Raw genomic sequence first — 16786 nt, forward strand, 5'->3', positions numbered from 1 at the left:
TGAGCCCGATTCCCCAGTCTCAGCCCCAGGAGACCCTGAAGGTGGCAAGGGCGCTCCTGGTCAAGGGCGGCCCTGGGCTCCTGCCCACTAGGCTCCTCCCAGGACCGGGCGCCCACCCAGGACGGCCCCACTCGGGAAGCAGAGCAGGGATTGGGGACCGGGGGTCTCTAGGACGAGATGCTCACACCTACTCCAGTTCACTGAACTCGCAGCTGGTTCTGGCTGGTGAATCAGCTCAGAGACACTGCAGCTGATCAGGAGGGTGTGGCTTGGGGAGAGGAGGACACGTTTGACCTCGGGCAGCCTCTGTGCTGCTGAGACCGTCTCTCGGTCCACAATTCTGAACAAGGCAATGGGGGAAGGGCCTCACTGTCCCCATTCACGCAGAGGGACCCACTCGTTCCTGGACACTTGCAGAAGGCCCAGCCCATTGGGAACATGGCTGGGATGTGTTGGGCCAGTGACACGTCAAGAGGACTTGGGACAGGGCACTGCCCGGGATGAGGCCCTATGTCCCAGCCTGGCCCACAGGCCGAACACAAACGTCCTCACCTGGCAGTGCCCCTGATCTGGGGCACGATGGACAGGGCACTTCGAGGACGCAGGGCACAAGCACAGGGCTTGGAGAGGGTGCCGGGCTGTGGGGCTTCCAAAGCTCTGAGCACCACCCCGCACCCTGCCCTGCTCCGCTCGCCTCCCCTCCATCCACACGCCTCCCCTCCCCTCCCTCGCACCCCTAGCCTTCACCCTTCACCTCCTCCTGCACCGTCCCCTCCTGCCCGCTTCTTGCATCCCTTCTCCATCCTTCCCCCTCCTCCATCAGCTGCTACACTGTCCCCACCGGCCACTTGCCTCCACCCGTCCTTCTCCTGCATTCTCCCCATTTCCCGACACCCAGACCGACCCCTCAGCCGCTCGGCCACCCTCCCCTACTGCTCCTGCATCCCGCCGCCCTCCGCTGCTGCCGCCGGTCACCTGTCCTGTCCTTCCCCCTCTTCCTGTCTTACCTTCTCCCCCCTCTGTCACCCTGCATGCATCTCCCCGCTGGCTCCGTCTTCTATCCGTCTCCCCCTGCTCATCCTCCCGCATCCTCTCTACCCCCTCCTGCTCTCCCTGCTTCTCCTCCGGGCCAGGTGTCTAAGCTCTGACCTCGGGCTCCTCACATGGACACGGCACCTCTGGTAGCAGCCCTCCCCCCACAGACGGATTACGGGGCTGGATGCACCCAGCCCATGGTCAATGCTGGGGGGTCAGCGTCATCTTGGCCGCATCCCAGGAAGGATGGAACCGCCCATCTGGTGACCTCTGCCCCCAACGTGGCCACAAGGGATGAGGGTGCAGGTGATGCTCACCTTTCTGGCCTCTCAACTGCTGGAGTGACGCCTGGTGTCTACAAATGGACTGGGGTCGGGTCGGGTGGGCTGGAGCAGGGCGGTCGGGCGAGGGTCACAGCAGGTCAGAGACCACGAGGGCTCCCAACTGCCTACGGACACGAAGCAGAGTGGGTGCCGGGCAGCAGGCAGAACTGCGGTGTCACTGCCCGGGTCAGAGGTCACGATCAGAACCGAGCCCTTTGCCTCAAAGGTCTCTTGCCTTCGGGGGAGGGTCCTGTCACCATGCAGGTCTCACCCGGGAGGCCTGGCCCTCTCCCGCCATCCCTTGGCCCATTCTCACGGAGTCCAGCCAACCCGCCTCCAGATGGGTCCTGTATCACAATTGTCCACTCCCCCTCCCACAGCATCACTGAGTGTCTTTTTCACCAGTCTTTGAAATCTTCATGATTACCTTCAAGGTGTGTCTGTTGTTAACGGCTGTGAATGTGCATTTCATGGGTCCATCAGGATATTATTATTATTTTTTTTTTTTTTGCGGTACGCGGGCCTCTCACTGTTGTGTCCTCTGCCATTGTGGCGTACAGGGTCCGGACGCGCAGGCTCAGCAGCCATGGCTCACGGGTCCAGCCGCTCCGCGGCATGTGGGATCTTCCTGGACCGGGGCACGAACCCGTGTCCCCTGCGTTGGCAGGCGGACTCTCAACCACTGCGCCACCAGGGAAGCCCGATTTCAATTCTTTTAAATCTACTTAAATTTGATTTATGACATAAGACAAGGTATAGCTTAGTGAATGTTTCATGTGCACTTGAAAAGAGTGTATGTTGGGTATGTGTATCTGTATTTATTTACACACACGTACATGCATATGTGTACGTGCATAGATACATATACATGTTTCTGTGTATAGGTACATGTACTCGTGTCTGTACACACACAGTTGGTTGACGTTGTTGTTCTGTTTGTATCCTTCCTGATTTTCTCTCTACCCGTTTACCAGTCACGAAGACAGGAGCACTGCAATCTCCAGCCGTACTTGTGGGTTTGTCGACTTCTTCTTTAAATTCTATCCGATTTTGCTTCCAGGGTTTGGAACCTCCAATGTCAGGTGCAGACACACTTAGTACTGTCGTGTCTTCTTGATGAATTGGCCCTTTTATCCGTACATGGTGTCCCTATGTATCAGTACATGGTGTCCCTATGTATCATTACATGGTGTCCCTATTTATGAGTACATGGTGTCCCTATTTATCATTACATGGTGTCCCTATGTATCATTACATGGTGTCCCTATTTATCATTACATGGTGTCCCTATTTATCATTACATGGTGTCCCTATTTATGAGTACATGGTGTCCCTATTTATCATTACATGGTGTCCCTATGTATCATTACATGGTGTCCCTAGTTATCATTACATGGTGTCCCTATTTATCATTACATGGTGTCCCTATTTATCATTACATGGTGTCCCTATTTATCAGTACATGGTGTCCCTAGTTATCAGTACATGGTGTCCCTAGTTATCATTACATGGTGTCCCTATGTATCATTACATGGTGTCCCTAGTTATCATTACATGGTGTCCCTATTTATCATTACATGGTGTCCCTATTTATCAGTACATGGTGTCCCTATTTATCATTACATGATGTCCCTATTTATCATTACATGGTGTCCCTATGTATCATTACATGGTGTCCCTATTTATCAGTACATGGTGTCCCTATGTATCATTACATGGTGTCCCTATTTATCAGTACATGGTGTCCCTATTTATCATTACATGATGTCCCTATTTATCATTACATGGTGTCCCTATTTATCATTACATGGTGTCCCTATTTATCATTACATGGTGTCCCTATGTATCATTACATGGTGTCCCTATTTATCATTACATGGTGTCCCTATTTATCATTACATGATGTCCCTATTTATCATTACATGGTGTCCCTATTTATCAGTACATGGTGTCCCTATTTATCATTACATGGTGTCCCTATGTATCATTACATGGTGTCCCTATTTATCAGTACATGGTGTCCCTATTTATCATTACATGATGTCCCTATTTATCATTACATGGTGTCCCTAGTTATCATTACATGGTGTCCCTATTTATCATTACATGGTGTCCCTATTTATCATTACATGGTGTCCCTATTTATCATTACATGATGTCCCTATTTATCATTACATGATGTCCCTATTTATCATTACATGGTGTCCCTATGTATCATTACATGGTGTCCCTATTTATCATTACATGGTGTCCCTATGTATCATTACATGGTGTCCCTATTTATCATTACATGGTGTCCCTATTTATCATTACATGATGTCCCTATTTATCATTACATGGTGTCCCTATTTATCAGTACATGGTGTCCCTATTTATCATTACATGGTGTCCCTATTTATCATTACATGGTGTCCCTATTTATCATTACATGGTGTCCCTAGTTATCATTACATGGTGTCCCTATTTATCATTACATGGTGTCCCTATTTATCATTACATGGTGTCCCTATTTATCATTACATGGTGTCCCTATTTATCAGTACATGGTGTCCCTATTTATCATTACATGGTGTCCCTAGTTATCATTACATGGTGTCCCTATTTATCATTACATGGTGTCCCTATTTATCATTACATGGTGTCCCTATTTATCAGTACATGGTGTCCCTATTTATCAGTACATGGTGTCCCTATTTATCATTACATGGTGTCCCTAGTTATCATTACATGGTGTCCCTATTTATCATTACATGGTGTCCCTATTTATCATTACATGATGTCCCTATTTATCATTACATGGTGTCCCTAGTTATCATTACATGGTGTCCCTATTTCTCATTACATGGTGTCCCTATTTATCATTACATGGTGTCCCTATTTATCAGTACATGGTGTCCCTATTTATCAGTACATGGTGTCCCTATGTATCATTACATGGTGTCCCTATTTATCATTACATGATGTCCCTATTTATCATTACATGATGTCCCTATTTATCATTACATGGTGTCCCTATTTATCATTACATGGTGTCCCTATTTATCATTACATGGTGTCCCTATTTATGAGTACATGGTGTCCCTATTTATCATTACATGGTGTCCCTATTTATCATTACATGGTGTCCCTATTTATCATTACATGGTGTCCCTATTTATGAGTACATGGTGTCCCTATTTATCATTACATGGTGTCCCTATTTATCATTACATGGTGTCCCTATTTATCATTACATGATGTCCCTATGTATCATTACATGGTGTCCCTATTTATCATTACATGGTGTCCCTATTTATCATTACATGGTGTCCCTATTTATCAGTACATGGTGTCCCTATTTATCATTACATGGTGTCCCTATTTATCATTACATGGTGTCCCTATGTATCATTACATGGTGTCCCTATTTATCATTACATGATGTCCCTATTTATCATTACATGGTGTCCCTATTTATCATTACATGGTGTCCCTATTTATCATTACATGATGTCCCTATTTATCATTACATGATGTCCCTATTTATCATTACATGGTGTCCCTATTTATCATTACATGGTGTCCCTATTTATCATTACATGGTGTCCCTATTTATCATTACATGATGTCCCTATTTATCATTACATGATGTCCCTATTTATCATTACATGGTGTCCCTATTTATCATTACATGGTGTCCCTATTTATCATTACATGGTGTCCCTATTTATCATTACATGATGTCCCTATTTATCATTACATGGTGTCCCTATTTATGAGTACATGGTGTCCCTATTTATCATTACATGGTGTCCCTATTTATCAGTACATGGTGTCCCTATTTATCAGTACATGGTGTCCCTATTTATGAGTACATGATGTCCCTATTTATCATTACATGGTGTCCCTATTTATCATTACATGGTGTCCCTATTTATCATTACATGGTGTCCCTATTTATCATTACATGATGTCCCTATTTATCATTACATGGTGTCCCTATTTATCATTACATGGTGTCCCTATTTATCATTACATGGTGTCCCTATTTATCATTACATGGTGTCCCTATTTATCATTACATGATGTCCCTATTTATCATTACATGGTGTCCCTATTTATCATTACATGATGTCCCTATTTATCATTACATGGTGTCCCTATGTATCATTACATGGTGTCCCTATGTATCATTACATGATGTCCCTATTTATCATTACATGATGTCCCTATTTATCATTACATGGTGTCCCTATTTATCATTACATGATGTCCCTATTTATCATTACATGGTGTCCCTATTTATCATTACATGATGTCCCTATTTATCATTACATGGTGTCCCTATTTATCATTACATGGTGTCCCTATTTATCATTACATGGTGTCCCTATTTATCATTACATGATGTCCCTATTTATCATTACATGATGTCCCTATTTATCATTACATGGTGTCCCTATTTATCATTACATGATGTCCCTATTTATCATTACATGGTGTCCCTATGTATCATTACATGGTGTCCCTATTTATCATTACATGATGTCCCTATTTATCATTACATGGTGTCCCTATTTATCATTACATGGTGTCCCTATTTATCATTACATGATGTCCCTATTTATCATTACATGGTGTCCCTATTTATCATTACATGATGTCCCTATTTATCATTACATGATGTCCCTATTTATCATTACATGGTGTCCCTATTTATCATTACATGGTGTCCCTATTTATCATTACATGATGTCCCTATTTATCATTACATGATGTCCCTATTTATCATTACATGGTGTCCCTATTTATCATTACATGATGTCCCTATTTATCATTACATGATGTCCCTATTTATCATTACATGGTGTCCCTATTTATCATTACATGGTGTCCCTATTTATCATTACATGGTGTCCCTATTTATCATTACATGATGTCCCTATTTATCATTACATGGTGTCCCTATTTATCATTACATGGTGTCCCTATTTATGAGTACATGGTGTCCCTATTTATCAGTACATGGTGTCCCTATTTATCATTACATGGTGTCCCTATTTATCATTACATGATGTCCCTATTTATCATTACATGGTGTCCCTATTTATCATTACATGGTGTCCCTATTTATCATTACATGGTGTCCCTATGTATCATTACATGGTGTCCCTATTTATCATTACATGATGTCCCTATTTATCATTACATGGTGTCCCTATTTATCATTACATGATGTCCCTATTTATCATTACATGATGTCCCTATGTATCATTACATGGTGTCCCTATTTATCATTACATGGTGTCCCTATTTATCATTACATGATGTCCCTATTTATCATTACATGGTGTCCCTATTTATCATTACATGATGTCCCTATTTATCATTACATGGTGTCCCTATTTATCATTACATGGTGTCCCTATTTATCATTACATGGTGTCCCTATTTATGAGTACATGGTGTCCCTATTTATCATTACATGGTGTCCCTATTTATGAGTACATGGTGTCCTTATTTATCATTACATGATGTCCCTATTTATCATTACATGGTGTCCCTATTTATCATTACATGGTGTCCCTATTTATCATTACATGATGTCCCTATTTATCATTACATGGTGTCCCTATGTATCATTACATGGTGTCCCTATTTATCATTACATGATGTCCCTATTTATCATTACATGGTGTCCCTATTTATCATTACATGATGTCCCTATTTATCATTACATGATGTCCCTATTTATCATTACATGGTGTCCCTATTTATCATTACATGGTGTCCCTATTTATCATTACATGATGTCCCTATTTATCATTACATGGTGTCCCTATTTATCATTACATGGTGTCCCTATTTATCATTACATGATGTCCCTATTTATCATTACATGGTGTCCCTATTTATCATTACATGGTGTCCCTATTTATGAGTACATGGTGTCCCTATTTATCATTACATGGTGTCCCTATTTATGAGTACATGGTGTCCCTATTTATCATTACATGGTGTCCCTATTTATCAGTACATGGTGTCCCTATTTATCATTACTTGGTGTCCCTATTTATCATTACATGATGTCCCTATTTATCATTACATGGTGTCCCTATTTATCATTACATGGTGTCCCTATTTATCATTACATGATGTCCCTATTTATCATTACATGGTGTCCCTATGTATCATTACATGGTGTCCCTATTTATCATTACATGATGTCCCTATTTATCATTACATGGTGTCCCTATTTATCATTACATGATGTCCCTATTTATCATTACATGATGTCCCTATTTATCATTACATGGTGTCCCTATTTATCATTACATGATGTCCCTATTTATCATTACATGGTGTCCCTATTTATCATTACATGGTGTCCCTATTTATGAGTACATGGTGTCCCTATTTATCATTACATGGTGTCCCTATTTATCAGCACATGGTGTCCCTATTTATCATTACATGATGTCCCTATTTATCATTACATGATGTCCCTATTTATCATTACATGGTGTCCCTATGTATCATTACATGGTGTCCCTATTTATCATTACATGGTGTCCCTATGTATCATTACATGGTGTCCCTATTTATCATTACATGGTGTCCCTATTTATCATTACATGATGTCCCTATTTATCATTACATGGTGTCCCTATTTATCAGTACATGGTGTCCCTATTTATCATTACATGGTGTCCCTATTTATCATTACATGGTGTCCCTATTTATCATTACATGGTGTCCCTAGTTATCATTACATGGTGTCCCTATTTATCATTACATGGTGTCCCTATTTATCATTACATGGTGTCCCTATTTATCATTACATGGTGTCCCTATTTATCAGTACATGGTGTCCCTATTTATCATTACATGGTGTCCCTAGTTATCATTACATGGTGTCCCTATTTATCATTACATGGTGTCCCTATTTATCATTACATGGTGTCCCTATTTATCAGTACATGGTGTCCCTATTTATCAGTACATGGTGTCCCTATTTATCATTACATGGTGTCCCTAGTTATCATTACATGGTGTCCCTATTTATCATTACATGGTGTCCCTATTTATCATTACATGATGTCCCTATTTATCATTACATGGTGTCCCTAGTTATCATTACATGGTGTCCCTATTTCTCATTACATGGTGTCCCTATTTATCATTACATGGTGTCCCTATTTATCAGTACATGGTGTCCCTATTTATCAGTACATGGTGTCCCTATGTATCATTACATGGTGTCCCTATTTATCATTACATGATGTCCCTATTTATCATTACATGATGTCCCTATTTATCATTACATGGTGTCCCTATTTATCATTACATGGTGTCCCTATTTATCATTACATGGTGTCCCTATTTATGAGTACATGGTGTCCCTATTTATCATTACATGGTGTCCCTATTTATCATTACATGGTGTCCCTATTTATCATTACATGGTGTCCCTATTTATGAGTACATGGTGTCCCTATTTATCATTACATGGTGTCCCTATTTATCATTACATGGTGTCCCTATTTATCATTACATGATGTCCCTATGTATCATTACATGGTGTCCCTATTTATCATTACATGGTGTCCCTATTTATCATTACATGGTGTCCCTATTTATCATTACATGGTGTCCCTATTTATCATTACATGATGTCCCTATTTATCATTACATGGTGTCCCTATTTATCATTACATGGTGTCCCTATTTATGAGTACATGGTGTCCCTATTTATCATTACATGATGTCCCTATGTATCATTACATGGTGTCCCTATTTATCATTACATGGTGTCCCTATTTATCATTACATGGTGTCCCTATTTATCATTACATGGTGTCCCTATTTATCATTACATGATGTCCCTATTTATCATTACATGGTGTCCCTATTTATCATTACATGGTGTCCCTATTTATGAGTACATGGTGTCCCTATTTATCATTACATGATGTCCCTATTTATCATTACATGATGTCCCTATTTATCATTACATGGTGTCCCTATTTATCATTACATGATGTCCCTATTTATCATTACATGGTGTCCCTATTTATCATTACATGGTGTCCCTATTTATGAGTACATGGTGTCCCTATTTATCATTACATGGTGTCCCTATTTATCAGCACATGGTGTCCCTATTTATCATTACATGGTGTCCCTATTTATCATTACATGATGTCCCTATTTATCATTACATGGTGTCCCTATTTATCATTACATGGTGTCCCTATTTATCATTACATGGTGTCCCTATGTATCATTACATGGTGTCCCTATTTATCATTACATGATGTCCCTATTTATCATTACATGGTGTCCCTATTTATCATTACATGGTGTCCCTATTTATCATTACATGGTGTCCCTATTTATCATTACATGGTGTCCCTATTTATCGCTGGCAAAGTTCTTTGCTCTGAAGTTGACTTTGATGTTAATACAGGCACTTCGGTTTTCTTCATTAGTGCTCACATAGTATATCCTCTTCCACCCTTTTACTTTTAAACTCACACTTGAAGTGAGTTTCTTGTAGACAGTACATAGTTGTTTTTTTCTTTTAAGTATTCTGGCAATCTCTGTATTTAGAGATTTTCCATGTGTAGAGATAAACAGTTAGTGTTACTGCTGTAAGGCAACAGTATGCAGTTTTCAAAAGCAGGTGACAGTCTGTCAATTACTGTGTTCAGACCATCTGCACTGAATGTAATTATTGATATGTTTGCATTTAAGTCTATCATTTTATTATTTGTTTTCATTTGTGCCTCTGTTTCTTGTTTCTCTGCTTACTCCTTTCTGTCTTCTTTTGGGTTATGTGAACTGTTTTAGGTATCCCATTTTAATTGCAGTTTTTATAATATCTCTTTGTATAAACATTTTAGTGGTGGCCCTAGGGATTACGATCTTGTATCTCTACTCTAGGCCATTCATACAACAATCAAATATAGGTGGGTTAAAATCCTAACTATAAAAAGCACACTTTAAAAATGTTTAGAAGCTGAATCCAACAACACATAAAAAGGATCATACACTGTGATCAAGTTGGATTAATCCCAGGGTCACAAGAATGGTTCAACATCACAAAGCAATCAATGTGATACACCACATCAGCAAAAGAAAAAACAAAAACCACATGATCATCTCAATAGACGCACATAAAGCATTTGATAAAATTCAACATCCACTCATGACAAAAACTCTCACTAAAGTGGGTATAGGGGAAACATATCTCAACATAATATAAGCTTTTATGAAAACCCACAGCCAACTTAATACTCAATAGTGAAAAGCTGAAAGCCTTCCGCTAAAATCTGGAAAAAGACAAGGATGCCCACTCTCACCACTTCCATTCAACATAGAATTGGAAGTCCTAGCCACAGCAATCAGACAAGAAAAATAAATAAAAGGCTTCCAGATTGAAAGGAAAGAGATAAAACTGTCACTATATGCAGATGACATGACACATTATATAGAAAACCCTAAAGACTCCACACAAAAACTATTGGAACTGATAAATGAATTCAGCAAGGTAGCAGAATACAAGATTAATATACAGAAATCTGTTGCATTTCCTTACACTAACAATGAAATACCAGAAAGAGAAAGCAAAAAAATTCCATTCAAAATCATGTAAAAAAAAAAAACACCCCAAAACAAAAAACAAGGGACTTCCTTGGTGGTCCAGTGGTCAAGAATCCGCCTTCCAATGCAGGGGATGTGGGTTCAATCCCTGGTTGGGGAACTAAGATCCCACATGCTGCGGGGCAATTAAGCCCGTGAGCCACAACAAAAGATCCCTTGTGCCGCAATTAAGACCTGACACAGCCAAAAAACAGACAAGAAAACAAAACCTAGGAATAAATCTGACCAAGGAGGTGAAAGACTTATATGCTGGGAACTATAAAACATTGTTAAAGGAAACTGAAGATGATGCAAAGAAATGGAGAGATATCCCATATATCCCATGCTCCTGCATTGGAAGAATTAATATTGTTAAAATGGCCATACTACCCAAAGCAATCTACAGAGTTAATGTGATCCCTATCAAGTTATCGATGACATTTTTCACACAACTAAAACAAATAATCCTAAAATTTATATGGAACCACAAAAGACCCAGAATTGCCAAAGCAATCCTGAGGAAAAAGAACAAAGCTGGAGGCATAATGCTCCCAGACTTTAGACAACACTACAAAGCTACAGTAATCAAAACAATGCAGTATTGGCACAAAAACAGACATATGGACCAATGGAACAGACAGAAGAGAGAGCCTAGAAATAAACCCACACACCTATGGCCAATTAATCTTTGACAAAGGAGGCAAGAATATACAATGGGAAAAAAGACAGTCTCTTCAGCAAATGGTGTTGGGAAAGCTGGACAGCTACATGTAAATCCATGAAGTTAGACACTTCCTCACACCATAGACAAAAATAAACTCAAAATGGCTTAAAGACTTAAACATAAGACATGACACCATAGAACTCCTATAAGAGAACAGAGGCAAAACATTATCTGACATAAATCATAGTAATGTTTTCTTAGATCAGTCTCCCAAGGCAGTAGAAATAAAAGAAAAAAAATAAACAAATGGGACCTAATCAAACTTATAAGCTTTTGCACAGCACAGGAAACCATAAACAAAATGAAAAGACAACCTACAGACTGGGAGAAAATATTTGCAAATGATGTGACCGACAAGTGCTTAATTTCCAAAATATACAAACAGCTCCTACAACTCAATATCAAAATAACAAAGAACACAATCACAAAATGGGCAAAAGACCTAAGCAGACATTTCTCCAAAGAAGACATATAGATGGCCAACAGGCACGTGAAAAGATGGTCAACATCACTAATTATTAGACAAATGCAAATCAAAACTACGAGTTACCAACTCACTGTGGTCAGAATGGCCATTATCAAAAAGTCTACAAATAATAAATGTTGGAGAGGGTGTGGAGAAAAGGGAACCCTCTTGCACTGTTGGTGGGAATGCAAATTGGTGCAGCCACTATGGAAAAGAGTATGGAGGTACCTTAAAAAACTAAAAAAAAAGAATTACCATATGATCTAGCAATCCCCCTCCTGGGCACATATCTGGAAAAGATGAAAACTATAATTTGAAAAGATACATGCACCTCAATGTTCATAGCAGCACTATTTACAACAGCCAAGACATGGAAGCAACCTAAGTGTCCATCAACAGATTAATGGATAAAGAAGATGTGGTACATATATATACAATGGAATATTACTCAGCCATAAAAAAGAATTAAATAATGCCATTTGCAAGAACACGGATGGACCTAGAGATTATCATACTAAGTGAAGTAAGTCAGACAGAGAAAGACAAATAGTATATGATATCACTTATTTGTGGAATCTTAAAAATGATACAAGGGCTTCCCTGGTGGCACAGTGGTTGAGAGTCTGCCTGCCGATGCAGGGGACACGGGTTTGTGCCTCGGTCTGGGAGGATCCCACATGCCGCGGAGCGGCTGGGCCCATGAGCCATGGCCACTGGGCCTGTGCATCCGGAGCCTGTGCTCTGCAATGGGAGAGGCCACAACAGTGAGAGGCCCACGTACCTCAAAAAAAAAAAAAAAAAAAGATACAAATGAACTTACTTACAAAACAGAAACAGACTCACATAGAAAACAAACTTATGGCTACCAAAGGGGAAAGAGGGAATGGAGGAGTAAATTAGGAGTATGGGATTAACATATACACACTACTATATATAAAATAGTTAACCAACAAGGACCTACTGTATAGCACAGGGACCTATATTCAATATCTTATAACGATCTATAATGGAAAAGAATCTGAAAAAGTATATGAAAATACCCTTAACCTCACCAACTGAATGCCGAAAAGATACCATTTCATATTCTTAAGACTTGGGTTGGTTGTACACTTGAAACTAACACAACATTGTAAATTAACTATACTTCAATTAAAAAAAAACAAAAAAACAAAACTTGGGTTGTGGGAGACAGACTGTCAAACCACTTACTGGTGAAACTCTGGAGCAGTGAGTAATCTTCCGCCCTATGGTACAGGAGGTGGTTCTTACAACCACTCTAGAGGGTGACTGCACAAGACTGCTCACATTACGAGCCAGCAAAGCACCTCCCCCAGTGAGCAGGAGCACAAACGGTAGAATGCATCAGAGTGTGTTTGCAGAAGCACTATTTGCAACAGCAAGAAATCAGAAAGGACAGGTCAATGAGTAGGTAAATGTTGGTATATTCATGGAATGGAATACTCTGCAGCAGTTAAATGAATACACTACATTGTATCAACATGGACAAATCACACCTCAGATTTGTGGGGTTTTTTGTTTTGTTTTGTTTTGTTTTTTGCGGTACGCGGGCCTCTCACTGTTGTGGCCTCTCCCGTTGCGGAGCAAAGGCTCCGGACGCGCAGGCTCAGCGGCCATGACTCACAGGCTCAGCCGCTCCGCGGCATGTGGGATCTTCCCGGACCGGGACACGAACCCGTGTCCCCTGCATCGGCAGGCGGACTCTCAACCACTGGGCCACCAGGGAAGCCCACGCCTCAAATTTTATTGAATGGAAAAAGCAACTTGCAGAAGGATACCCATCATATAAACTTTATACATTGTTTGAAATATGCAAAATAAGTCTCTGTATCTTTTAGGAATGTAAACTTCTGTCATTAAAATAATACATGGGAATAATGAACATTAAATTCAGGTTAGTGGTTACCGTTGGGGCAAGATTGCAGGATGGGACTGGAGAGGCGGTACAAGGGGCTGCAAGCATATTTTTATTTATTTATTTATTTATTTACTTATTTATTTTTGTGTGTGTTTGTTTATTTATTTATTTATTTATTTTGGCTGCTCTGGGTCTTAGTCGCGGCACGTGAGATCTTCCTTGTGGCATGCGGGATCTTTAGTTGTGGCATACAGCCTTCTTAGCTGCAGCATGCAGACTCAGTTGCTGCATGCATGTGGGATCTAATCCCCCAAACAGGGATCGAACCCAGGCGCCCTGCAATGGGAGCCTGGAGTCCATGCAATCATATTTTTAAAGGTAGGGGATCAGTCATGAGTGTTCATTATTTTAAAACAATTGTATGTATGGAATATTCAATATTAAAACGTGTATGTTCATACAATACATATATATGTCATATATATATATATATATATATATATATATATATATATATATGGAAACACCAAAATCTCAGGAATTTTTACTGCTGAGTAAGAGGATTGCTGTGGGTGATTTTTACTTTTCTTGTTTACACTTGTATGCATTTTCTAAAAATATCTTCTAGAATGTTCATTATTCTGATTATCTGAAGACAGTGTTTTTTGATTAAAGGAATGTTCTATCACAAACAGACATGATGTTTCCTTTTCTCCAGCACTGTAACCCTGGCTTCGGTTCACCACTCAGGGCCGAGCAATAGCTCAGCCAGTTTACAAAGGCTCTGCTCCTTCCATACAGCCTCCGCCTGTTTGCTGTGGTTTCTGCGCTTTCCACAACCAGGTGGACCTGGGAAATGTTCCCAGGCGTTCCCGAATTCCCTGAGCAGTGGGCTGGGCCACACGCAGAACTTCCTGCTCACAAGGACCTGCCAGCCTGTGGCCAGAAGGGAGAGTGTGCAGGAGCCCTCAGCCCAGAAGAAAGAGGAGACAGTGCGACAGAGAACAGCTTCACTTCGTTATTGGTTACACCGGCTGCAGCTGCTTATGGTGTCTATTTCCCCCAGTACGTGAGACTATAATAGATCCTCTACACTTAAAACTAAACCAGCGTTTCACATGTGTGCTTGTACGCGTGTGCACACACACCAGGAGGAAGTCTAGACCGCTGTCTGACAGGGTGGCCATGAGCCCTGCGGCCTTGAGCTCGCCTGTGCTTCCCTGAGCCGAGGCGTGCCATGAGCACAAATGCCAAGTGGATTTCAGAGACTTGGTGTGACTCAGGATGTAAACGATATCACTCATAACTTTCAAAATATTGATTACATGTTAAATGATGATAGTTTGGATATATTGGCTTAAATAAAATAATTGTCAAAATTAATTCCACCTGTTTCTTTTTATTTACATCTTTTCTTTTAAATGTTTCTTGTTATCAGATGTAATGTCACGTGTTTGGCTCATGTTCTAGTTCCACTGGACGGAGCTAGTCTGGAGTGTTAATAATAGTGCAAAGTGCCAGCAGGATCCCTTGTGGGTTGTAAGATCACAGGCTTTTGTTGATATTACCGTTTTGCTTCTCTGCATTTTCAACTATTTTACAATGAACTTTATTACTTAGAAAACAAAAGAAAACCACTTTTGACAATTTCAGGAGAGGATTATTTCAACATAGCACCAGAAGGCTTGTGTCATGGAGTAGGTTCTGCTACGACGGGACAGGTTGGTTGAGGAGGCCACCTGGTCACTTGCTCAAAACAGCCATTCCTGCTTTTCTGGCAGTGTGGCTGACTGAATATTTTATTGCTGAGAGTGTAGTAAAGTTTCTTTTGGCTTCTCAAATTATTACTGTAATGGTATGTAAACTTTTAGGATTATAGTCAATCTGGGAAAATCTTAGTCAAGCTTCTTTCATCTCTGAGCTACAGTGTCTTAGGTTTCCCTGTGGCCTGGCCACCTTGGGTCACCTGGGAATGGGTGGGTCTCTGTGTGCATGGCCTCTATGTGGCACATCACAAGATTCATGTCCTAGTGTCAGATCTGTGAAGAGCCTAACCCTGTCCCCAGCTCGCCCACGTGACTTGCTGGTCACCAAGCATCGTAAGTCCATTCACAGCTTCTCTTTGAAGTTTGCCTCTTCCTTTTAGTGAATTCTCTTGTGACGAGATGAGAAGAATTCTGTGACAAGTCACTTACTGATGCTGGGATAATTTCTCTTGATTCCACTGCTTAACTTTATTGCTTTTGTTTCATATTTGATTGATTTTTTTAATCTGAATTTTCTCAGAATTCTTTAATAAATAAATTTAGATATAGTCAAAGAAGGTGCCCTTCATATTTGTCCAAATCAGCATGTGCAATATTTATCTTGCTTCAGTGGAACATTCCAAAAACGTCTTTCCAATTGCAATTAAAAATGGATATTCCTGGGACTTCCCTGGTGGCACAGTGGTTAAGAATCCGCCTGACAATTCAGGGGACATGGGTTCGAGCCCTGGTCCGGGAAGATCCCACATGCCGCAGAACAATTAAATCCGTGCACCACAACTACTGAGCCTGCACTTAGAGCCCGCAAGCCAAAACTACTGAAGCCTGAGTGCCCAGAGCCCATGCTCCACAACAAGAGAAGCCACCGCAATGAGAAGCCTGTGCACCGCAATTAAGAGCAGCCCCCGCTCGCCACAACTACAGAAAGCCTGAGTGCAGCAATGAAGACCCAATGCAGCCAAAAATAAATAA

General features: G+C 40.7%; 2 protein-coding genes across 4 annotated transcripts in view; one reads left to right on the forward strand and one right to left on the reverse strand.

Moving 5' to 3' along the window:
* RNH1 (ribonuclease/angiogenin inhibitor 1) overlaps window positions 1-16786 on the forward strand; it is a 116701-nt gene that overhangs the window by 73935 nt on the left and 25980 nt on the right. The gene's annotated exons all lie outside the window — the stretch shown is intronic.
* The window catches only part of LOC308620521 (uncharacterized protein), a 37428-nt gene that overhangs the window by 6330 nt on the left and 14312 nt on the right, over window positions 1-16786 (reverse strand). Inside the window, exon 1 of one of the 3 annotated variants that reach the window (XM_081240171.1) lies at window positions 1353-2088. The gene's annotated coding sequence lies outside the window, so the exon portion shown is untranslated. Of the gene's footprint in view, window positions 1-1352; window positions 2089-16786 lie in introns of those variants that run through there. The other 2 variants (XM_081240169.1, XM_081240170.1) reach the window with 2 other exon arrangements.

Source organism: Mesoplodon bidens (assembly GCF_964165515.1).
Source record: "Mesoplodon bidens genome assembly, chromosome: 7".
Taxonomy (NCBI): domain Eukaryota; kingdom Metazoa; phylum Chordata; class Mammalia; order Artiodactyla; family Ziphiidae; genus Mesoplodon; species Mesoplodon bidens.